The sequence below is a fragment of the Dromiciops gliroides genome, chromosome 4 (genome assembly GCF_019393635.1).
Source record: "Dromiciops gliroides isolate mDroGli1 chromosome 4, mDroGli1.pri, whole genome shotgun sequence".
Classification (NCBI taxonomy): domain Eukaryota; kingdom Metazoa; phylum Chordata; class Mammalia; order Microbiotheria; family Microbiotheriidae; genus Dromiciops; species Dromiciops gliroides.
This window is the reverse complement of record NC_057864.1, coordinates 29362662-29388714: the sequence shown is the minus strand read 5'-3', so window position 1 is coordinate 29388714 and position 26053 is coordinate 29362662. Positions and strand designations below refer to the sequence as shown.

General features: G+C 48.1%; 1 protein-coding gene across 1 annotated transcript in view; it reads right to left on the bottom strand.

Annotated features, from left to right (window-relative positions):
• Positions 1-26053, bottom strand: part of AGBL4 (AGBL carboxypeptidase 4) — a 795252-nt gene that overhangs the window by 84089 nt on the left and 685110 nt on the right. The window lies entirely within an intron of this gene.

Genomic DNA, 26053 nt, shown 5'->3' with positions numbered 1-26053 from the left:
GCAAATAAGACATACACACAAAAAATTGGGGGTTGTCTTTCATAACTAGAGCCAGGAAGTCTTCTTGTATAATAAAGCATCCAGCACATTGCTGGATATGCTGCTGACTTACATATCATCGGAAAACCAGTTTATCTCTCTTTCTGATTATTCTCCAATGTCCCGAGGCTCCTAACACTTTAGCTCCAAGTTTCTCTGCCTATTCCTAGAAGTTGCCCAATAAATGTGATTTCATACAGCGATCAGTATTAAATGCTGATGAGAGAAGCGGGGTGTGTGTGTGTGTGTGTGTGTGTGTGTGGTAGAGCAGACAGAGGGCCATCTTGGGAGTTGCAAAGACATGACTTCAATTCCTATCTCTGACCCCTCCAGTGCATGCATTCATTCATCCACTCATTTTCTCATGAATTAATTCAACGACCATATATTGGACCGGGTCTATACAGGGTGCTAGGGAGCTAAAAAGCTGAAGGAAGGCAGGGTCCTGGATCTCAAGGAGATTAGTATACCCTGGGGACACAACATCCACAGATGAGTGTATACAAAATAAATTCCAGGCACATGGGGTGGGAGCAATAGCACCTGGGCGTTCAGGAGGAACTTTAACTAGAAAGTGGGGCTTTTGGGGGCAGCTGGGTGGCACAGTGGATAAAGCACCGGCTCTGAATTCAGGAGGACCTGAGTTCAAATCCAAACTCAGACACTTGACACTTACTAGCTGTGTGACCCTGGGCATGTCACTTAACCCTCATTGCCCCATCCAAAAAAAAAAAAAAAAAGAGTAGGGCTTGAACTGAGCCTTGAATCAAACTAGGGATTCCAAAAGGTGGAAATGAGAAGTGAGCACATTGCAGGCACAGACAGCCTGGGCAGCGGGGTGGAGATGGAGTGTTGTGGAGGAAGTATGGTAAGAAGTCCAGTTTGGCTGAAGTGTGATGTATGTGAAAGGCAGTCCGGCTGTCCCCCATGCCTGGAAAGGGCTTCCTCACTTCTGCCTTTAAGAACCCTCTGTTCTTCTAAAAGCTTAGCTCATGAACCGACCACCTCCTCTATGAAGCTTCTCCTCATTCCTCCAGCTGCTGGTTAGTACCCTCCCTTCCCAACCCTCCTGCTAAAAAGTCCCTCAGATTCAGTTTGGATATATGTATCCTGGTCCGTATATGTGTTGTCTCCCCCAATTGAATATAAACTCCTTTGAGCCCGTAAATATTTCATTTTCTATTTAATTTTTATCCTTGGAGCTTAGTACCTTGCTTGGCATGCAGTAGGTAATTAATCAATTCTTGTTGGTGGACAGCAAAGAATCTGGAGTTTATGATTATGTCAGGAATTCTGTTTGTTTGCTGGAATGTTGGTTAGTTATAAACTTAGAATAAAAATGACCCTAAAAAATCAATCCCAGGAATGAGAATGCCCACTTTCTGGTTCTTAGAACCATTTCTAAGGTTCACAAAGGGCTTTTCCCCCCATGGGACTGACAGACACCAATCATCATCCCCATTTTATAGATGAAGATAGTTGAGGCCTGAGGAGGTGGGTGGAGGTGACTTGTCAGAAATGCCCAAGAAGGCAGTGTGAGGCTTGGCAAACATGCTCCAACCATCTGACAGAACCTGGGCTATATTCTGGAGGAGAAGGAGAGCTGGAATTGGAATGCACCCTGGACAGTCAGCCTGTGGGCACGGAGTCTGATGCCAGAGCTTGCTAAGAAGAGAGGAGCTGGTGGGTCAATAAATATTTATTTTTGATAATGGATTTTCTCCAACAGAAAGCTCCCTGGAGAGCAGTGTGGGACTGAGAATGGGCAGATGGTGCCTTTGGGGTTTCTCTTGCTGCTGCTTCCTGAAGGGAAGAGGAGGGGAAATCCAGCCAGGACCTGGCAAAGCTTTCTCAGGCTGGCACGAGCTCATAGTGAGGAGAAGTCTCCACCCTCCCAGTAACCCAAACTCCCAAACCTCCAGCTATATGGTGGGAGACAGAGCCACCCCCATAAAGCCAGAGACAAGGTTCAAGGATCCTTGTGTCCAACCTTTTTTATTTACAGAAGGAACTGAAGTCCAGAGAAGGGAAGGAATTCACCCAGGATCACACAGCAAGAGTGATCAAGCAGGGACTAGAACCCAGGGCTCCTGATACCCAGGTCAGGAAAGTCAGTCAAAAACTTGTGTTAAGTGCCTACTCTGTGACAGGCACTGTGCTAAGTGCTGGGGATACAAACACAAAAGATATTTTCTTTCCTCAATGCAATCTAATGAGAGAGACTTAAAAATGGGGGGGGGGGAAGGAGTGTGGGGTGTGATAGAAAGGTCTAAGGAAATACCCAAACAGGTCCCTTTTCCATTGTGCCAGGCTGCCTGCCAAGGGGTCCCTGAGAACTCAGTGGCTTTAGGGAAGGGCTGGGTGTGGGTAGGGAACCATTTGGTGGCTGCTTTTCGGTAATGATGAGAAAGAGGCCACGATATCCCCTTCCTCTCCCTGTAGCTTCAGTGGGAGACCTTTCCTCTACTTCATAAAGGCCAGGGTAGTGAAAATCTCCCCCATTCTTAAGGGTTTTCCTCACTTCAACCCTATTAGGGAGGATGAATGAGTAGATGGATGGAAGGATGGATGAATGGATGGATGGATGGACGGACGGACAGATGGATGGATGGACGGACGGATGGTGGATAGATGGACGGATGGATGGACGGACGGACAGATGGACAGATGGATGGATAGATGGACGGATGGATGGATGGATGGATGGATGGGAGGGTGGACGGGTGGATGGACAGACGGACAGACGGATGGATGGATAGATGAATAAGTATTTATAAACCACCTGTTATGGACAGGATGCTGTGAGGGGTACTAAGGACATAAGACAAAAGTGAAGCTATGCCTGCCCTCCTGGAGCTCATATGCTAATAGAACACAAGAATCCTTAAACCTTATCTCTGCCTTAATGGGGTCTATGATTGAGCAAGGTGTATGTGATGGGGTGGGGTGGGTAGGTCTGTCCTCCACCATCTGCTGAAGGTGTAGAGGGTTTGGGCTGCAGGGTGTGGGGGACTTCTCCTTGCTCTGAGCTCATGCCAGCAGAGATGGGCTAACTTAGAGGATCATACAATTGATTCAGTTCAACAAAGGTTTCTAAAGCTCCTACTATGTGCAGAGCCCTGTACACTGGGGATTCAAGGATGAAAATGGACACTGAGGGAGCTAGGGGGGGGCTAGGGCTGGGGCTGGAGGGGGCCTACCTAACCCAAGCCCCTCTGCCTAAAGCGGCCATGACAAGCGGTGAATTATCCAGGCACTGAGAATCTCTGAAGGTGAGGGGGAACAAATGTGAAAATGGAGGCAGAAAGGGTTGCTTCAGGAGGTGGTGAGCTCTCCCTCACTGAGGGTCTGCAAGCAGGGACCAGATGACATCAGTGGGTCAGTCAATAAGCATTTCCAGGTTGGGGTGGGGAGGCTAGTGCAGTTAGACCTCACTTTAGCCTCACAACTGACCCCGAGGTTTGCTTCCCATTTTTCCAACTTTTCTGAAGTTACTTCCCCCTCTGGACCTCAATTCCTTCCTCTGTAAAGTGGGAATAATAATACTTGCTCTAGGGTCATGGGATCGTCTGATATAGCCCCTTCATTATTTTACTTTTTAAAATTAAGTAGCTATAAAAACATATGGCAGAAATATGAAGTGAACAAATGTAAATCGATACCATTTATATAGTACCTACGAAGTGCCAGGCCCTGTCCTAAGGGCAAATGCACCCTCATCTGATCCTCACAGCAACCCTGGGAACTGGTGCTGTTATGATCCCTTTTTTAACAGTTAAGAACATCGAAGCAAACAGAGGTTAAGTGACATGCCTAAGGTCACACAGCTAGGAATTATCTGGGGCTGTGTTTGAACTCAGGTCTTTCTGGTTCCAGGCCCATCTCCCTACCCACTGAGTCACTGAGCTGCCTTATCTTTTGTGATGGGTAAAACTCCTCATGAGCTTTCCCCACACGGGGGACAGGTTAGGTGACCACACACATTTAGTTTTACCCGTCACACTTTACAATCCTCTTATACTTTATTCCCTTCTTCTATAAACTCCAGACTCTATCCACTGAGCCATCCAGCTGCTTCTGTTGCTCTATTACTCCTGTTAGGACTCTATGATTCTGTGGTGACATGATTCTTTGGCTTGAGGACTGGAGGACCCACAGACTCTAGGATTTAGAATTCTAGGACTTCTTTTGATATGAGGATTCTCCAACGGCGCAGTTCTTTTGTCTCAAAGGTCCCATGACTGGAAAATGTTGGGTGTCCAAGAGCCTTCTTGGACTCCCACCCTCCAAGATTCTGAGATTCAGGGCAGCGAGGTCTCTGTCCTGGTCCCAAACCCAGCCTACCCCACATGCATGCTAGCTTTCCAAGCCTCCCAGGGCTAAAAGGAATGCCCAACGCCTTCCAGTTCTCCTTCCGCAGCTGGTAGCAATGATATGGAGACATGCCTGCTTCTCCTCGGTCTAATCATCCCCCAAACAAATGGCAGATACAAAGAGGGCCAGGGGGGAGGGGACTGGTGTTTTCCATTTAGAGACCATGCATTATTTACACAGCCATTATTCCACCCAATTTGAGTTCACCCTTTCATCCTAATTTCAGTATAATCAAAGGCAATGAATATTTAATCAGGCAGCCTTCCAGAAATTGGGCAGGTCATTAACATAATGGCCCCGGGACTTCAAGGCTGCCTTCCTTCGAATGCACAGAATCTGCCCGTTCCCCCTCACTCCCCACCCCATTCTCTTCCTCTACCCCCTGGGCCCCCAGCTCTAAAGTCAGCTCTGGAGGGAGCTCTAGACTGGGAGCTCACCTGGGCTCAGACCCTGGTGAGGAGGACAACTCACCATGCATTTATGAAGTGCCTCCTCAATTCAGGGCTCTGTGTATGCTGGAGAGCCAAAGGTGTATGAATGAATGAAAGAAAGAAAGCATATCTAGTAAGCACCTACTATGTGCACAGTATTCTTCTAAGCACAGCGGATACAAATGCAAGGAAGCAACATAGTCCCAGCTCTCAAAGTGCTGGAGGCAACCCAACTATTCCAGTGGAAAGACCACTGACCCAGGGCTGCTGCCCAGCGGACTTGGCCTCTACCCCTGGGCTCTAATAGCTGACCCTTTGGCTTAGTTTATCCTGAACCTAGGCTACCACATATTTCCCACTTTCCAGCCATTTCCAAACCAGGCTGTCTCCACCACCTTCCCCTCCCCCCCCCCATCTTCCCTTATCAGAATATAAACTTCTTGAGGCCAGGAACTATCATGCTCACTTGTATTTGTTCCCCACAGCACATAGGATGGTGGCCTGGCACAAAGTAAACACACAGCAAATGCTATTCCATTCGTTCAGTTGGGAGCCCGAAGTTTGAGTTCTGATTCTTGCCAAGTGACTGTGTAAATGGAGTCCATCACCGCACCTCTTTGGGCTTCTCTCTCTGTTGAACAGAGATGGTCATCTATGCCCTCACCCACCTCAGAAAGGGATTACAGGGGCAGCTAGGTGGTGCAATGGATAGAGCACCAGCCCTGGAGTCAGGATGACCTGAGTTTAAATCTGGCCTCAGACACTTAACACTTACTAGCTGTGTGACCCTGGGCAAGTCACTTAATCCCAATTACCTCACCAAAAAGAAAGAAAGAAAAGAAAAAAAAGAAAGAAAGAAAGAAAGAGATTACAATGGCCCAGGATGAGGCTGGATAGTAAAAGACTTTGAAAAAGGCTGGAGGGTGGCTATTTTACACGTGCCAGGCTCTGGAGGACCGAGCCCTGGGGAGGGGCCGCTGAAGAGTTCTGGGGCCCTGGGCCAGCCCGTTCCTCTCCCTCTGGACCTCTGTTTCTTCTTCAAATGGGCCAGAAGGAGGGGGTGGAGTTGCCTGATGACGTTTTCTCCCTAAAGCCTTTCTCAAATCTGACAATGATGGCTCCCTGCCCTCATGCTCCCATATATTCATGTAAGCCATTCTTTCCTTCTTCCTCTCCTCTGCTAGGTGGCAGAGCAGAGAGAAAACAGGGCCTAGAATCAGGAATGATCAGAACTAGAATTCTCCTTCAGACACTCACCAGCTGTGTGACCCTGAACTCTTCGCCTCCCTGAGCGTCAGTTTCCTCATCTGTAAAATGAAGGGGGTGGGTTGGATGGACCCTAAAACCCTTTCTAGCTCTAAATCTAAGGCTCCATCTGTGGGGCCACAAAGGAAAATTGAGGGGAATGGACCTTTACTTCCTGAGGATGTGACCATTGACCAAGTCACCTTGAGCTTGCAGGTGACTTGGCCAGTGTTCACATCCTCAGGAAGTGTAGGTTGACTCAGAAGGTAGTGAGCTCCCCATCAGTGGAGGTCTTTCAGGCTGGCTGACCCTTTGTCTAAGATATTGGTGAGGGGGGATTGATTCTTGCTCAGGTACAGGTTAGGCTAGATGGCTTGGAGGCTCCCTACCTTCTGAGTCAGCTGTTTCAACATTTTTAGAGATCATTAGGGAGTTTTTCCTGACATCCAGCCTGGTTCTGCCCTCTATGGCCAAGCAGAACAGGACTAATCCTTCCACCGGACAATCCTTCACACACCCTCTCCCAGGCTTCTTTACTCCAGGCTACCCCCCCCTCCATTTCCTTCCACTGCCCTTCCTATGGTTCAGATTTGAGACCCTTGCCTAGGCCCTCTCTAGCTGATCGATGTCCTCCAGTGGTTCATTCTCACTGAGCCACAAGGACCCCCAACTCCAAAGCCTGCACCAGTAAGCCTTTCCCCATTCAGTTTCCTCTCCCCCAGCCCGGCTGCACAGGACCTCTGGACTCCCACAGCCCTCCACTATTGCCCCCCTTATAGGCCTTATTGCATTGCCCAGGGCAGCTGTTAGAGGATCTATGTGTCTGTCCGACCTGAGCTCCCTGAGGGCAGGTACTGAGTCTCATGGACCCTTTGTCTCCACTTCAGCACCTTGGACAGGACTTTCCTCCAGGTTCCATGTGGAATGAGTGTGTGAACCAATGAATGAACCCAAGTACATGGCTGACCCCATCTGAATCCCATAATTAAGGGCTCCTAGGTCTAAAGGCTGGGAGCTGGGGCCATTTGTCTTGGCATTCAAAGTCCTCCTCTGGCTCCAACTTGATTTTTCCAGACTTTGTTCACACACATGGCTTTCCATGTTCTATGCTCTGACCAAACTGGATTACTTCATAACGGATTTAAGATGGAAGGGATCTTGGAAATCATTTGATCTCATCCCTATATTTTTACAAGTCAGGAAACTGAGGCATAGAGAAGCATTATGACTCCTTAAGGTCCCAGAAGTAGTGGGTGGCTGAGCCTGGGTTCAAATTGAGGTCCAAATTCAGAGCTATCTCCCCTGAGCCCTCACCATATTGTTTCCCCATCTCTTGCCTCCAAGCCTTTGTTCAGTCCAACCCACTGACCTGGAATATATTCACTCCTCATCCCTGCCAACTCATACTATCTTGATCTTAGAAATCATAACAAACACCCTTGTTTTACAGAAGAGGACATTGAGGCCCAGGGTCAAAAAGATAGTGGTAGATTTGGAATTCCAATCCATATCCTCTGACTAGGTACAATGCTCTTTCTGCAGTCTTCCTCTGAAATCTTTTCCTTCCTTCACAGGCTGAATCAGTTGCTCCCTCCTCCATAAAGTCTTCCCTGATTTCCCCATTCAGCTGAAAAGAAGCTCTTAGTTCTATTTATTTAACCTCTCTCCTGACCTCCAGTCTCCAATCTCTACTGTCTATTATCAGACACCTCAACCTGGATGTCCTTTTGACACCTCAGATTCAACATGTCCAACTGAACTAATTATCTTTCCCCCAAACCCTTCCCTCTTTCTAATTCCTCAATTACCACTGAGGACCACAACATCTTCCCAATCCCTCAGGCTCACAATATAGAAGTAACCTTGGATTCTTCAGTATCCATCATCCCCCATATCCACTCTGTTGATTTCACCTTTTAGATATCTCTCAAATATTCCCCCCTTCTTTTCTCTGACACTGCCATTATCCTGGTGCAGACCCTCATCACAAACACCTGGACTATTGCACTAGCTACTGGGAAGGGTGGTCTGCCTCGAGCCTTTCCCCACTCCACTCCATCCTTCATTCAGCCACCAAAATGATTTTCCTAAAGTGTAAGTCTGACCTTGTTGCCACCCCCTTACTCAATAAATTCTAGTGGCTCCCTATTGCTTCCAGGATCAAATATAAAATCCTCTGCCTGGCATTCAAAGCCCTTCATAGCCTTCCCCCTTCTTAACTTCTGTTGTTATTGTTGAGTTATTTCAGTCATATCCAACTCTTCCATTTGAGGTTTTCTTGGCAAAAATACTGGAGTGTTTTACTATTTCCTTCTCCATCTCATTTTACAGATTAGGAAACTGAGGTAAGCAGAGTTAAGTGACTTGCCCAGGGTCACATAGTGTCTATGGAGGGATTTGAATTCAGATCTTCTTGACTCCAGGCCTGGTGCTCTATCCACTAAGCTCTACTGCCCCTGAAATGATCCATTGGTAGTCTGGTTAGTATGGTACTACATAAGTAAATTAATTTAAAGAGAATTGTCATTTGAATCATGTTGGCCCAGCTTTGTTCAGCTGTCTCCAGCTCTTTGTGGTTCCATGTAGAGGTTTTTGTTGTTTTGTTTTGTTTTGTTGTTGTTTGTTTTTTTAGCAAAGGTAATGGAATGGTTTGCCATTTCCTTCTCCAGCACATTTTATAGATGAAGAAACCAAAGCAAATAGAGTTAAGTGACGTGCCCCGGGTCACACAGCTAGTCAATGTCTGAGGTCAGATTTGAACTCAGGTCTTCCTGACTCCATGCTCAGCATTCTATCCACTGAGCCACCTGTCTGCCTTACTTTTATCCTCTTCTCATACATTACTCCTTTCTTTCACAAACTCAATCCAGTGACACTGGTTTTCTTGCTTTACCTCCCCCAACTCTGAGCATTTTCTCTGGTTTCTCCCACCCATGCCTGGAATTCTCTCACTCCTTATTTCTATTTCCTGGGATAAAATTCTGTCTCCTACAAGAAGCCTTTACTGATCTCCTTTGATAGTGCCTTCTTTCTGTGGTGACCTCCAATCTATTCTGTCTGTTCTGTTAGTACCAGTTTGCAAGCTGTGTTCCCCCCCCCCACCCCTCCATTAGACTGGCAGCTCCTTGAAATCAGGAACTGTTTTGGTATCCCCAGGGCTTAGCACAATGTGCCTGGGACACAGTAGGCCTTTAATAAATACTTAATGATTTGACTTTCCCTTCAGCCTGGACCTTGCCTATGTCTCCATTACACTGTGCCTTGTAGTCTTCTCAGATTCCCCCAGTAGATGGTCAGGGCATGAATCCAGAGACAGGTTCTCTTCCCATCCTTGCACCCCCAGCTGCAGGGGTCCTGAACAGAGCAGGACCTGACAAGTGCTTTTTATTAGACTTCAGATTTAGGTCTGGAAGGGACCTGTCAGAAGCCTTTTAATCCCATTTCCTCATTTTACAGTTGAGAAAACTGAGGTCCAGAGAAATTAAGTATTTTCCCCGAGGTAAGTAGAGGAGCTGAGGTTCAAACCCAGGACCTCAGAGACCAGAGCCTATGACTAAATGACCATCACACAGAATCGAATTGAGATGAACTGACTGAAGAAGCTGCCTTGGCCTCTGAGACACTGGAAACTGCCAGGGTTAAATACTCTGCCCTTCCTATGAGGTAGCTAGGATTTGACTTCCAGAAATACCATTTACTCAGACCTGTTGTGATGTCCACAGGGCCCCCCCCCAATAAAGGCTAGCCAGGGCAGCTAGTGGAGGGTCTGGCCCGCCACCTGGTGGCGAGTCTCAGAACTGCAGCATCTGAGCTCCTTATCCCTAACCTGGCCTCGAGAGTTGTTATCACATTCAGTCATTGAAAAAGCATTTATAAGGCTCCTGCTGTCTTCCAAACTCTGGGCAGCAAGTGCTGGAGATACGAAAGGCAAAGAGGGAAACAGTCCCTGGGGCCAAGAATGCCATGTTTTAACTTGGGGGAGAAATCATGTCTATGGCTAAGTTTCTACAAAAAAAAAATCCAAGGTAAAAATTGGGGGTGGGGAGTGGCACGGGCTCAGAAGGACTCAGGAAAGGCTTCTTGGAGAAGGTGTGGCTGAAGGAGACAGAGGCCCGAGTACAGTGGGACTGCATTTCAGGCATGGAGGACAAGGAATGGAGATGGGAGATGGAAGGATGTATGTGAGGAATGGCAAGAAGGTTAGCTTCCATTTTATAGACGAGGAGACTGAGGCAGAGGGAAGTTAAGGTACTTGCTCACACAGGCAGGATTTGAACTCAGATCTTTTAGACTCCAGCTCTAGTGCTCTAACCACTGAGGCACCTGGCTGCCACAAGAGTCAACAACTGATTGGATATGTGGGGTGAGTGTGCATGAGGATTAAGGGTGCTGAGGTTGCCAGCCTGGGTAACTAGACGAAAACATTGACATTCTCTGTTCTAAGGTCCCTCCCGGTTCTCATATTCCCTATTCTAAGGCCCCTCCCAGTTCTCACATTCCCTGTTCTTAGGCCCCTCCCAGTTCTCACATTCCCTGTTCTTAGGCCCCTCCCAGTTCTCACATTCCCTGTTCTTAGGCCCCTCCCAGCCCGGACATTCCCTGTTCTAAGAGCCCTCCTGGCCCTGACATTCTAGGTTCTAAGCTCACCCCCAGGTCTGATACTCTGTGTTCTATGTTCTCCAGTCCTTTCCTGCTCTAAGTCTGTAAGTGTGTGATATGAGGCCCGGAAAACGGGGGCGAAGGAAGCATGTGTCCTAAATTCCTCTCACTTGGCTTTGTTCCTTGCCACCTCCCCGGGTGGTTTCAAACCCAAATACCTTCAGAGACGCAGCCAAGGCCCACAAACAATGGAGGCCGGCTGCCAATGGGCATGACTGAAAGAAACCAGACGGAGAATGCGTCTCTGTTCTCCTTCCCTCGCTGGCATGTGGCGCTGACTGGGGAAGAGCCAGGCTGGGGGTGGGGTGGAGGAATGGAAGGCTGGACAGCCGTGCTCAGGAGGCGGCCTGGGCTCTGGTACCGTGGGCAGCCTGGTGCCCCTGCAGAGCCTGGAGAGCTCGGGTGGGGGGTAGGTTTGGCCCCAGGATCCTCCAGTGAGTCAAGTCTGATGAGCTGGTCAGGTGCATGGCCTCAGGACGGCTCTCTGTGACAGCCTCAGCCAGCCCAAAGAGCTCCCAGGTTTGCAAGATGCTTTCCTCCGGGCAATTGTATAGGTGATACGGTGGGGGAAGTGCTACGTCTGGAGTCAGGAGGCCCTGAGTTCAAATCCAGCCTCACATACTTACCAGCTATGGCACCTTGGCCCCATCACTTATATCAACCGTAAAACAGAAATACTAAGTGCACCTACCTCACAGGGTTGTTGTGCAAACCAAGTGCTTAGCGTGGGGACTGGCACACAGTAGGTGATTCATAAATGCTTATTCCCTTTCCTTTAGAGAGTATCCCCATTTTATAGATAAGGCCACTGAGGCCCAGAGATTTGTCAGAGCTCCCAAAGATAGGAGGTGTCAACGCCTACCTCTCCAATAGCCCCCCAATCATCCCTTTGGGGGTCATTGTGCAGACTCTGCCGGCTACCTCTGGGGACTGGGAGCTCAGCACACACTTGGACCCTGGATCCTGCCTGCAGCCTCTCCTGATTGTCCTACCTCTGTCCTCTGGGCTAATCCGTACTCTGGCCCTTCAGGTATGTGAAAGCAGCTCTCACGTCCCCGGAGTCTTCTCTTCCCCAGCCTAGACCTTCCCAGGTCCTCTAGCCATTCCTAAGGCACTTATGAAGCTCAGGATGGTCCTGGGAATGACCAGGGGTCGGAGCTTGGAGGGAGACACCTCCCCCTTTTCACTCCTCCCAGCATTCCGTGGTGTTAGTGACTACCCCTGCCCTTTCATTCCCACACTACGGAATCAAGCACGGTGAGAAAGGACCAGCTTCCTTATTTCACAAAGGGAGAGACAGAGGCGCAGAGAGTTTGTGTGATTTGTCCAAGCTCCCACAACAAGGCAAGTGGAGGATGCACTTGAACCCCTGTAGTACCTTATAGTGCAAAGTGTACTAGCTCCGTCCTCTATACCACTCCAAGGCTTGTCTTTTGAGAACTGAAACTAGATTACATTCTGGAGAAGGGCGGAGTCCATGAAATATGTGTAACTCTGGATTATCCAGAGAAAATACCAGGTGTGAAGAAAGCCAGGGAGGAAAGGCAACTTGCCTTCTGAACTTCAGTTTCCTCATGTATAAAATGGGCATAATAATCTTATCTTTGGGGAATGGTTGAGGGGATGATATCAAGTGTTTTGTAAACCTTACTGGTTTTTTGTTTTTTGTTTTTTATTTATTTATTTAATTTTTGCTGGGCAGTGAGGGTTAAGTGACTTGCCCAGGGTCACACAGCTAGTTAGTGTCAAGTGTCTGAGACTGGATTTGAACTCAGGTCCTCCTGAATCTAGGGCCAGTGCTTATCCACTGCACCACCTAGCTGCCCCCAAACCTTACTGGGTTTGAAGAGTTGTCCCTAACCTCTTCTTTGCTCTAGTGCTAAGGAAAAAAAGAAAAAAAAGTCGCAGCTTTCCAAAGCCATGGTCATAGAGGGCTAGTGTCTGAGGCTGGATTTGAATTCAAGTCTTCCTGGTTCTCCATCCATTTCACTACCAAGTTGTCTCTAAGAAAGGGGGCAGAGTGCTCAGCTCTGGTCTGGGCTTCTCTGGGGAAGGGATCCTTAGTGAGGGGATTGAGGGGAAGAGGAGGACAGGCTTCCTGGGGCGGGGGATGGCATTTGACTTGGGCTTTAAAGGATGGTTTAATTTTTGTGGGGAAAGGGCAGAGAGAGGGCAAATCAGGTGTGAGGTACAGCATGACCTTGGAGGAGGAGCATCAACACTGAGCTAGCCGTCAGAGACTGATGTTCTCCAGGTATGGCCCTTGGACCCCTGTGGGCCACGGAGCCCTCAGTGGCCACCCTTGCTAAGAGTCACAAATCATAGTGCTGGACACCGAGAAGGAGCCTGGGCTGGGGGCTGGGAGACTTGAGCTGGAGGCCCAGGGGAGGTGACAGCAGGAGGGAAGAAGGCAGTGGAAGCTTCCCAGAACATCTGACCCAACCCTGTGACTTTACAAATAAGGAAACTGAGGCTCCAGGAGGGGAAGGGACTTGTCTAAGGTAATCAAATGAGCCTTCTGTAAAATGAGGCTCCGGCTCACAGCTTCTTCCAGCTCCAGGATCCCAGGCTTCCTGGGGTCCGAGGGGAGTCTTTGGGCAAAGGGTATCTGCCCCTGACACGGCGAGTCCATTCTCTCATTCATTCAACAATCATTTATTAATACCTCCTATGTGCTAGGCACTGGGGATACAGAGACTAAAAACACCCTGGTCCCTCCCCCTGAGGAGGTTATACAACTGGAACACACTGATAAGTCAATTCAAAAGATATGCAAAGCAAATAAAAGGTTATTTCAGGTGTGGATAGGAAAGAAACATTGACAACTTGGGGGAGGGGGAATCTGAAAAAGCCCAGTGACTTCCACAGTGAAGTAACTCAACAAAGCATTCATGAAGAACTCGCTATGTGCCCGGCACTGAGCTAAGTACTAGTGGTGGGATTTGAACTTGAGTCTCCTTGGCTTCAGGGCTGGCTCTTAATACCACTCTGCTTCCCATTCTTTCCTCTTGCTATGTAAGTTGATGGGGGGGGGGGTCCTCAATGATCATTGGTTCCTCTCATTTATCTTCTTCTGTGACAGAAAACACCCAGGCCAGGCAGCGAAAAAATGAGCTTTCCCAGATGACCAGGCGTGATCCTATGTGCTTGTCACCACAGCTTTCTCCAACATGTCAAGGTGACCCTGACTCTAGAAGGCTCTGCTAGAGGACTGCACACTCTAGCGGTTCTCATCAGACAAGAAAGGCGGCCTGGGACGGGCCGTGAGCCTGCTGTCAGAGAAGCCATCTAGCAGTGGTCGCCAGAGGCTGACTCAACCAATCCAACAGCATTGATTAGGCCAGCCATGGTGCTGGGACCTGGGGGTGCAAGGACCAAGTGGAGACAGAGGCTGGCCTCAAAGAGCTTCCCACCACTGGCCACCAAGGCACGAATGCCCCAAATAAGTCAAGTAAGACACAGGTTGCGATCAGCAACTGTGGAGGGGGCCCCACACGCCTGGAGTCACAGAGTTTGGGGAGGATTAGGGTACTGCTCTGCATGGAATCACAGGTTCACAATGTCTCCACTTGGGAGGGAGCCTCTGAAGGCAGAGGGGCCTGTGTCTGCCCCAGGAAGAATCTCACATCTGTGCCTAACTCGCAGGTGGGATCCACCTCTGCTGGTATGCCATCTGGGACAGGGAGCTCATCACCCACCAAAGCAGCCCAGCTCAGTCTTCCAACAACTCTTTCTTAGGATGACTTGAAACATGCCTTGCTCCCCATCTCCTCGCCCTGCCTCCTGGAGAAGAAGATCCAATCCAAGCAGAGCGTTTTGTTTTCTCTCCCTCCTGGCTAACAAGAAACATAGGATCTGAGTGCCAGAGCTAGAAAAGGACCCCAGGGGCCAGCTGGTCTAAGCCATTCATTTGACAGATGTTACAGACAGCAGTCTGCATTTATTAGTCACTTACTGTATGCCAGGGAGACTGAGGGGAAATCAAGTCACTCATGCAAAGTCATACAGAGAGTCAGAGGCAGGCTTTGACCCCAGCTCCTCTGCCTCCAGAGCCAGTCTTCTTTCTATTGCACCTGGGGGGTGGGCGTGGGGCAGGAAGAGGAGACACCCAAGGGGACACCCATCTCCCATCTGAGGCAGCACGATCCAAGCCCCCCCCCCCCCGATTTCACTGGCAACAGGCTGGAGCGGCCACCACACTGCCGGACCCGGGAAGAAATCGTTTGCAATTTTTTATGAACTGAGGCTTCCCAAATGGAAAAGCAATTTAGCGATTTGTGCCATCGTGGTTCCCAGGCTCCACGGGGAAAGGATTTTAATTGAAAACTCAGCCTGATTCTCTTGTGGGTCTGGAATTGTATGTCACTTTGGTTCTGTGGCCATCGTCTATTTCTATAAAGCAGTGACCAGAGCCCGAGGACTAGAAAGGAGCAGGACAAAAGGGAACATGGTCAGGAAATGAGTGTGCCAACTTGCTGTGCGACCTTGGGCAAGCCTGCCCCTGCCTCAGTTTTCTCCTTTGTTAAATAAGGACCAGAGGGCTTCTAAAGTTGCCTATGGTGCTAACGTGGTTCTGCTATGAAACTAATCAGGAGACCAGAGACGGGAAGCCCTCAATGTTGGGCAGCTTTTCCCTAAACCAAATCTAAATTGGTCTCTTTGTGACTCCCTCCCCCACCCCCCTGGCCACACTGCCCCTGGCTTTGACCTCTGGGTGCCCTGCAGGACAGGACATCCCTCTGGTACATTACAGCCTTTCAGATATTCCAAGTAAGACATCACGTTCTCCTCCCATCTTCTCTTCTCCAGAGCAACATGCCTAGCTAATGGTATCTCTGGTTGCATTGAATGGGGAAGAGCTTCCAGGACCAGGGCAGTGCTGGTCCTGCTGCCCTCTGGCCTATCAGGCCTCACCCAGAGTGTTTTGTTCAGTTCTGGGTGCCATATTTAAGGACCGTGACAAGCTGGAAGAGTGCAGAGGATGGCAACTAGGATGGGGAAGAGCCTTGCCGTGTGAAGGAGGATCCCTTGAAGGAGGGAGGGAGGGAGGGCTAGCCTGGAGAAGACTCTGCAGGGACAGGCTGGCTGTCTTCAAGTATCTGAAGGAGGCAAGACTAGCCTTGTCCTGTTTGCCCTCCAAACTGATATGGGACCAAAATGGGGGAGCTTAGAAGAGGCAGCTTGCAGCGTATTATCAGGGAACAATTTTCAAACTGCCCCAGAGTGGAATCGGGGCTTCCAGAGGTGGTGAATTGTCCCCCTTGGAAGTTTCCACGCAGAAGCTGGACTTGCCAAGTGGAATGTAGTAGGAATTCCTTTCATGCATGGGCTGGGCTAGGGAGGTCCCTCCCCAAGCTCTGTGCTAAGTTCTGAGAGCTTCCAGGAGTTCCCTTTTTGTCTCTGAACAGAACACAGGCGCAGGGCCTGGCTCACAACAGAAGATTAGGAAATTCTTGCCAAATTGAATAAAAACCCTTTTGGGACAGAGCCATCCCCCATTCTATCATGCAGGATCTCTCCTCCTTTTCTCACCCAAACTACTGGCTGAAGCCATCACCACTCCTTGCCTTCACTTCCCTCACTTCCTAACAGCCTTCAGTTTGGCTTTGAGGCCACCACCGATGGAACCTGCTCTCTCCAAGGAAATCAGTAACTGTGAATCGCCAAGTCCCAATGTCCTTTCCCCAGTCCTTACTTTTCTCGACCTTCCTATAGCTTTTGTCAGCAGTGAGTTCTCCTGGACACTCTCCTGCTTTGTTCTCCTCCCTCTCTCCTTCGCTGGTCACCAGCCATGTCTGACCCACTAATTGTAGGTGTCTGCCTGGAGCCTGGGCGTGCCGGAGCCAGCTCTTACATTCAGTTTTCTGGGAGAGCATTTACACCTGGGAAATCGGCAAATGCTAAAAATCAGAGCTTGGTTTATTGTTGTGTTGGCTGTCTAGGCTGAGGCAGAACTTGAACTCAAGTCCTCCAAAATCCAGCGCCAGTGCTTTATCCACTGCACCACCAAGCTGCCCCATGTGCCCTTTCTTTTTTGTTTGTTTGTTTGTTTGTTTTGGGTTTTGGGGGGGCAATGAGGGTTAAGTGACTTGCTCAGGGTCACACAGCTAGTAAGTGTCAAGTGTCTGAGGCTGGATTTGAACTCAGGTCCTCCCAAATCCAGGGCCAGTGCTTTATCCACTACACCACCTAGCTGCCCCATGTGCCCTTTCTAATGGACAACCTGCATTCTAGTCTCATCTCCCCCCGCAGTTTGAGACTTTCTATCACAGAGTTAGAGAATTTGAGACCCGGGAGGGAGGTCAGAGGCATCTCCTCCAACCTGGAACTGAAAAACTGAACAGAGAAGTCTTCTGGCAAGCAGCGTCTTTTGGGGACCCCCTCCCAGAGAGGGGGAAACTTCCCTAGGCAGCCCCTCCCACTCGGGGGGCAGTTCTTCTTAGGAGGGGATATCTCCCAGCCATATTCCACCTGCCTCATTGCAGCATCCCCCGCCTAGCCAAGTCCTCCTGCCGCCCCTCCCTCCTCAATCCCCCATCCCCTCTCCTCCACCACCATCGTGGCTCCTTGTTCTGCCCTTGGGGCCCACGAAGAACCAGGCTGAGTCCTCCTTAACACAGTCGCCCTTCACATATTTGAAGAGGGTCACTATTGGCAGATTGAAAGGAAACAGATTTCTGGGGATAAGTAAAAGTCCAGTCAGACGGCGCCTCCTTACCCCCTCCCAGAAAGAAGCAGAACAACGACTGAGGAGCCCTTAAGAAAAGATTTTCCCACCTAGTTCCAGCTTCCTCTGCCTCTAGCATTGCTTATAGGTCCGTACCTATTGGTCAGTAAAACTAGATTTTTTCAGGAACTGAGATCGAAGGTCTCTCAGCAATCCTGAGACACAAAGGAGACAGTGCCGGGGCCTGCATTCAAATCCCGAATCTGACACATTAATTGATCAATCATTGAGTATTTTTTAAGTGCCTGTTATGAGCCAGGAGCCACAGACATACACACACAGTGAATGAAACAACCCCTACTGCTGAGAAGCTTATATTCTGACTGGGGAGGCCACAGGCATGCAGAAAGAATACAAAATTACAAAGTAAATCCTAGTTGGGGCAGCCGGAGAGATTGGGTAAGTCTTCCCAGTCAAGGTGGTGTTTGAGCTGAGTCCTGAAGGAAGAAGGGGATTCTCTGAGGCGGAGGTGAGGAGAGAGGGCATTCCAGGCATGCTTGGGCAAAGGCTTGGAAGTGGGAAATGGAGGGATATGTGAGAGGAATAGATAGAAAACCAGTATGCCTTGGTCACAGAGTATGGAGGCAAAGTAATGTCCAGTGAGGCTGAAGACAGGTCATGGAAGGCTTTACTCCCTGAGGTGAAAGGAAGCCACTGGAGTCTACTGAGTAAGAGAGTGACCTGGTCAGATCTGTGACCTTCTGAGGGCTATGTGACCACTCTGGGCCTGGGCTAGAGGACTTTTCAGTCCTTCCTGCCCTAGAGCCACGTTCCTCTAAGTCAGGAGGAAGGAGTCCAAACCTGCAGAGCTCATGGGTCACTGGAGTGAGCAGGGGGCAGAGAGAGGGGGCCAGTGGACGTGCCTTGAGGGCAGGGACTGATTTGTCCTTGCAGACCCTGTCCCAGGTGAGGGGTCTCATACCTGGCTGTGCTGAACGGAAGCAAGAGATGACATAGAATTGAAGGCGGCAGCCCAGAGTTCAGGAAATGTCCATTTGGACTTTGTGACCCTTGATTTGTCTGTCTGTCAAATGGGGATAACAGCCCTTGTATTGAATCTCTTGTTTTCTCAAGATGCCAGGTGGTCAGAAATCTCAGAATATCACAGTCTCCAAATAATTAAAGCCACAAGTGTCCCAAACAGAGACAGGAGCTGGGGTGAAGAGGTTGTAGCTTATTTCTGAGAATGTGATCAAATGTGAGGTCAGCTATGGAACAGGGAGGGAAAGGGCCAGGGGAGGACCCAGAGGAAGCCAGATCCCCATGCTCTATGGATAAGACAGGGGAAAGAATTGGGGGCGGCACCATTGAAGGGAAGTCACAGTTCTCTGGGCGCCTAGATGTGCTTCCCAGAGCTTCCCTCACACCCACACCAGGAGGTCGAAAGGGGAGGGGCTCAGAGTTCTCATCCCTGTTTTAGAGAGTGAAAACCAGACCCAGAGAGGAGAAGGGTCTTCCCGGGGGTCACAAAGCCAGGATGTAGCAGAGGACCAGCCAAAGCCAGGGCTACCAACTGCAAAGTCACCTCTTTCTCTCCATTGAACTACACTGCGTCCTATCAACCGCCACCACCACCGACGACAACAACAATAGCAACACCAACAGCAACAACCAACAGCAGCAACAACCAACGAAAAAGTTCTCTGGTTTTCTCTCCTTTCTTTCCTTCTCTTCATGTTGAAGCCCTTTGCATCATTCCCACTCTCTCTGTTTCCTCCAGTGTCTGGTAGTGTGGTCATCCTTCCTGCTACAGCCAGTCTTCTTCTCATGCCCTTGATCCCCTCTCTTCCCCTTTGCTAGAAGACTGCATCCTTAATCAGCTTCTCTCTCCAATCTTCAACCTCTCCCCACCTCCTGGCTCCTTCCCCACTGCCTGCTAACACTCACGTCTCTCCTCCCCATACCCTCCCTTCTCCTCGAGGTGCTGTCCTCTCTCTCCTCTCTTTCCCAGCTAAAATAGAAACAATCAGTCCACACTGGCTGCCTCTGCCCTCACATGGCTTCCCCCCTCACCAATCAGCTGAAACGGCTCTCTCTGAAGTTCCCAATGATCTCTTATGGCTGATGCTGATGGCCTTTTCTTCGTCCCAATACTTCTCAACCTGACACCGTAACCTCTCCTCCTAGATGATTCTCCCCTCTCCTGGTTCTCCCTCTACTTGTCAGATGGCCCTTTGTGACTCCCATCATGCTCCCTAGCCGGGCGTTCCTCAAGGCTCCGCCCTGGGCCCCCTGTTCCTCTCTTTAGGCTCTTTATCCTCCCCTACTGGGGACTTTAATACCCATGCAGATGTTCCCTCCATCTCCTATGTCCTGATCCCCCCTTCACTGCTCCTCAACCACAGATTTGGTGGATTCCACTTTCCTAGTTTGGAACTCTCAGATTCCCTCCATCTGACCAACACTCCCCATCATGCATCACCTCTCTCTACACGTTCTCCCCCATCGAGACCTCTGTTCCCTCCACCCCTCAGCACTTTCTCGGCTGTTATCTCGGCTCTGACCATTTTCTTCCCTCTCAGTTTAGTAGTTAAGCACCCCAGCTCTCCCCTGTCCTCTTCTCTTGAATCTCTGTCCCCTGGATCGCTCCTAACGTTCACCTCCGCTCCTACTCATGACATCACGACACGGTGTTGACTGGGTTTAGTACAAATTCATGTTCTCCAGCTTCAGCTTGTGCCTCTCTGCAGCAAGGTGGTCATTGGGTTCTTCCTTTATTGTTTCTTTATGTCGTTGCCCACAGAGGCCATTTCCCATCTTCTCTCCTCAAGCCTCCCATGCCTCCCTGTCCATCCCCTCTCAACTGACGCTCTTGGTGGAGAAAATTAAAGCCATTTGACCGAGCTTCTTCTCGGCCCTTTCTCTTCATCTCAAGACCCCCTGATGTCATCCCCTACTCTCTTCTCCTTTCCTTCAATTTCCGACAAGAGGTGGCCCTTCCAGAACGTTGTCGAGACCAGCTCCTCTCCATTTGTCCTCTGTAGTAGATTGCATCCTCCATCCATCCTTGCTTCCAACCTACTACCATCTTCTTCCTCTCTTTATCTATTGCTTCCTTCCCTACTGCATTCAAACAGCCCAAGGGTCTTCCCCTCCCTTTGTTACATTCTTCCAGACCCTCAAAGTTGGTCCCATATGTCTCCACTCTACTGAAGCCAAACTCTTTGAAAACACCATCTATACAATGAGGGAATTTTGTTTGCTTGACTATTTTTTTAAAAAGGTGTGTGTGGGGGCAGCTAGGTGGCGCAGTGGATAGAGCACTGGCCCTGTATTCAGGAGTACCTGAGTTCAAATCCAGCCTCAGACACTTGACACTTACTAGCTGTGTGACCCTGGGCAAGTCACTCAACCCCCATTGCCCCGCAAAAAAAAAAAAAGTGTGTGTGTGTGTGTGTGTGTGTGTGTATACATATATATATATGGAGGGTAGATATATATGCATATATATACACAGAGAGACATGTATATATACACATGTATATATGTACATGTATAAACATAAACACATACATACACATTTGTGTGCATTTCCAAGAAGGGAGGAGAGTATAAAATCTCATTTACTATTCCTCACAGTGCAACCCTTTAACAATTTGGCGCCAACCTCACCCCTCAGCTAAAGCTGCTCTCTCTCTGAAGTTACCAGCGATCTCTAATTGCCCAGTCTGATGGCTTTTCCTCAGGCCTGATCTTTCTCAGCCCCTCTACTGCTTACCCACCTTTCTTTTTTTTGGGGGGGGCGGGAGCAATGGAGGTTAAGTGACTTGCCCAGGATCACACAGCTTGTAAGTGTCAAGTGTCTGAGGCCAGATCTCAACTCAGGTCCTCTAGAATCCAAGGCTGGTGCTCTATCCACTGCACCACCTAGCTGCCCCCAAACAATTTTCCCCCCACCTTTCTTTCTGGACAGTCTTTCCCTTCTGGGTTTTGGTGACACTGCTCTCTCTTGTTTCTCTTTCCATCTATCTGACTGCTCCTTCTCAGTCTCTTTTGCTGGCTGGATCTCCACATCACTCCCCTTAACTGTGGGTGTCCCCCAGGCCTTTATCCTAGGCCCTCTTCTCTTCTCTTCTCTTCTCTTCTCTTCTCTTCTCTTCTCTTCTCTTCTCTTCTCTTCTCTTCTCTTCTCTTCTCTTCTCTTCTCTTCTCTTCTCTTCTCTTCTCTTCTCTTCTCTTCTCTTCTCTTCTCCTCTCATCTCTTCTCCTCTCCTCTCCTCTCCTCTCCTCAATTCTCCTCTCCTCTCCTCTCCTCTTCTCTCTATACTATCGGTAATTTTACTAGGCCCTATGGGTTTATCATTTCTAGCAAATGACTTGAAGTTCTCTTATTCCAGCCTTTACTGCATTCCTCCACCACCACTGGCCTACTGGACTTTCAAACTGCATTTCCTGGAGACATCTTAAACTCGGTGCATTTCAAACTGAATTAATTATCTTTCCCCCTAAATCCTCCCCTCTTCCAGACTTTCCTTCTATCAAAGGCACCATCACCCTCCCATCATCTCAGGTTTGTGACCTAGCAATTATCCTAGATGCCTCACTCTCCTTTTATCCACATATCCAGTCAGTTGCCAAATCTCACCATCTCTACCCCACAACATTTCTCAAATCCAACATCTTCTCTCTGCTCACACATTTACCACCTAAGTTCAGGCCCTCATCACCTCTCCCTTGGATGATTGCCACAGCCTCCTGATCGATCTTTATACCTCTTCTCTCCCTGTCCCAGTCCATCTTACACACAGCTGCCAAAATAATTTTCCTTAAGTGTTGATCTGAAATAAAATATCAGGAATATCAAGGGAATTAATGAAAACAAATGTTAATGAAGGTAGCCTAGCTATATACCATATCTCAAACTGTATTATTAAGTGGCAATCATCAAAACATTCTGATACTGGCTAAAAACAGTGGCAGAGGAGGGAATAATAGATTAGGCACATGATATGCAGCAGTAAATGACCACAACAATCCAGTTTTTGATAAACCCAAAGACCCAAGCTTTTGGGATAGGAACTCACAATCTGATGAAAACTGCTGGGAAAACTGGGAAACAGTTTGGTAGAAACTAGGTACAGACCAACATCTCACACCATATATCAAGATAAGGTCAAAATGAGGATATGAGCAGGCAGTTTTCAGATGAAGAAATCAAAGCTGCCTTTAGTCATATGAAAAAATGCTCTAAATCACTACTGATAGAAATGCAACTGAGGTACCACCTCACAACTCTCAGACTGGCTAATATGGCAGAAAAGGAAAACGATAAATGTTGGAGAAGGTGTGGGAAAATTGGGACATTAATGCACTGTGGATAGAGTTATGAACTGATCCTACCATTCTGAAGAGTAACTTGGAACTATACCCAACGGGCAATAAAACTATGCATACCCTTTGACCCAGCAATATCACTATAAGGTCTGAATCCCAAAGAGATTAAAATAAAAAGGAAAAGGACCCACACGTACAAAAATATTTATAGCAATTCTTTTTGTTGTGACAAAGAATTGGAAATTGAGGAGATGCCCATCAACTGGGGAATGGCTGAACAAGTTGTAGTATATGACTATAATGGAATACGATCATACTATATGAAATGACAAGCAGAAAGCTTTCAGAAAAACCTGAACTTACACGAACTGATGCAAAGTGAAGTGAGCAGAACCAGGAGAATATTGTACACAGTATCAACAATATCATATGATGATCAACTATGAATGACTTAGTGAGTCTCAGCAATACAATGATCCAAGACAATCCAAAGGACTCATGGTGAAAAATGCTATGCGCCTTCAGAGAAAGAACTGATAAAATCTGAATGGAGTTCAAAGCATAATATTTTTCACTTTATTATGTTTTTGGTCTATGTTTTCTTTTATAATATGACTAACATGGAAATATTGTTTTGCATGATTGCTCACCTACATCAAATTGCTTACCATCTCAGGGAGGGGAGAGGGGAAGGAGGGAGGGAAAGAATTTGGAACTCAATTTTTTTAAATGAATGAACTTCTTTTAAAATTTGTTTTTGTATGCAATTGGAAAAAAATAAATACAATTCTTAAAAAGTGTGAATTTCACCATGTCATCTCCTTTCCCTCATACTCGGTAAATGCCATGAGCTCTCTATTTCCTCTAGATTGAAAGTTCTCTGTTTAACTTTTTTTTTTTTTTTTTTGCAGGGCAATGAGGGTTAAGTGACTTGCCCAGGGTCACACAGCTAGTAAGTGTCAATGTTCTGAGGCTGGATTTGAACTCAGGTCCTCCTGACTCCAGGGCCGGTGCTCTATCCACTGCACCACCTAGCTGCTCCCTTATCTGAGATCCACTTAGCTGCCCCTCCTCTGTTTAACTCTTAAAGCCGACCCCAATATCTTTCTAGTCCCATGGGACTATCCTTAAACTCCTGAACCCTGGGATCTGCCTCAACCAGTCTTCTCTCTGTTTCTCCTACATGATGACATTGCACCTCCAGTCCTTTTTACTGACTATCACCATGGCTGGAATGTACTCCCCCCTGGAGACCCTCTCATCCTTCAGGATACAGCAGGAGCACCAGATTCTTTGTTGTAATCCCTCCGAGTGTTGTACTCCGGCCTTCCTAAATTACCTTAATCATAGGCAGCTGGGTGGTGCAGCGAGCCTGGAGTCAGAAAGACCAGAGTTCACACCCAGCCCCAGACACTGAGCTGTGTGACCTTAGGCATGTCACTTAATTTCTGCTTGCCTCCATTTCCTTAACTGTAAACTAGGAATCATAAAAGCACCTATTTCTTCTCAGAGTTGTTGTGAGGGTCAAATGAGATCATACCTGAAAAGTGCTTAGCATGGTGCCTGGCACAGAGTAGGTGCTACGTAAATGCTGTCATTATCACTTGGTACATATTTGCATTTGTTCACTTTATGTTTGTGTTGTGTTTGTTTTATATAATATAATAATATCATTACTATATTATATTTATTATTATATTTATATTATGTTGACATAAATTATATATATGTATATATATATATATATATATATAGTTGTCTCCATTACAATGGAAGCTTACTCTGAATAGGGCCTATTCCATTCTTTGTCTTTGTATCTCCAGAGCCCAGCACATAGTAGGCACTTAATAAATGCTTGTTGATTGGCTGACCACCTCCCACAAGGTTAATTATGGTCTCTGTGCAAATGACTCCTAGATCAATCCATCCAGCCATCACTTTCCTGAACCTCAGGCCTTCATCACCAGACACTCACTGGACATTCCCAACCAGACATTCCAGACACACCTCACAAAACAGAACCTACGGCCTTCCCCTCACCAAACTCAACCCTCTTCAAAGTTCTGTGGCACCGCCATCTTCCCAGTCATTCAGGTTCATTACTTTGGCATTGTCTTTGCCTCCTGACCCTCCCTCATGCTCCATTTCTTATCACTGGCCACATCTTGCTGTTTTCACCTTCACGACTTGACCTTTTCCCTCAAATCCCATGGCCGCAACCTGAGTCCAGACCCTTATCAGCTCTTACCTAGACTATTCAAGGGTCTACTTGTTGGCTCCCCACTTCAGTCCATCTTCTGCCTTATTGCTCAAGTGGTTTTCCTGGACACCAGCTGGGACCATGTCATGCCCTCACTCCATAAACCCTAGTGGCTCCCTACTGATTCTAGGATGAGAGGGAAGCTCTTCTGATTAGCTTTTGAAAGTCCTTCTCTTTCCAGCTTTATTACACATTACTTCCCTCCTTCATTTTATAGTCCAGCCAAACTGGCTTTCTCTCTGTTCCTCTTACATGATGATCTCCCATTTCCCATCTCTGGGCCTTTGACCTGCTGCTGGTCCCCCAGGCCTGAGATGCACTCCCTCCTCACGTCCATCTCAGAGAATCCCCATCTTTCTCCAAGATGCAGCCCAAGCACCCTCTTCTCCATGAAGTCTTTCCTGACCCCTCCCCAACTACCTCTCACACTCTCCCAAATTCTTTTGTAATTTTTCTGAATACACTTCTACACTCTCATCTTATCTTCCCCATTAAAATATAAACAACTTGAAGTCAGGGATTGCTTCATTCATTCATTGTCTTTGTGTCTCTAGTGCCTAGCAGTACCTGGCACATAGTAGGCACTTAATAAATGTTTGTTCTTCAATAGTTTCAAGATTCGCAAAGAGCTTCACATACATTAACTCATTTGATCTTCACAACAGCCCTGTGAGGTGGGCGTTATTATAGCCCTCATTTTACAGAGGAGAAAACTGAGAGAAGCGCATTGCCCCAAAGCAGTGGTTTCTGCATCCCCATCCCCATGTTGACATAAGGAAAGGACCCTGCAAACCACAAAGTGTCACTGACATGAGCCCTGAGCCAGCCTGTCTGACCACATGTTGCACAGAAGCTGTTGTTTGGCACTGGCCAAGGTAGGATGAGCCCCGACCAGGGAAGCGCCCATCAGGGACAGAACAGGTGTGGAACAAAATGACCAAACAAACAAATCTCCTCGGAAAAACGGGTCCAAGGCATCCTGGGGGATGCTGCAAGCAGGGACGGTGGGGGTTTCTGGCGGACACGCATGAAATGGATGTTGAC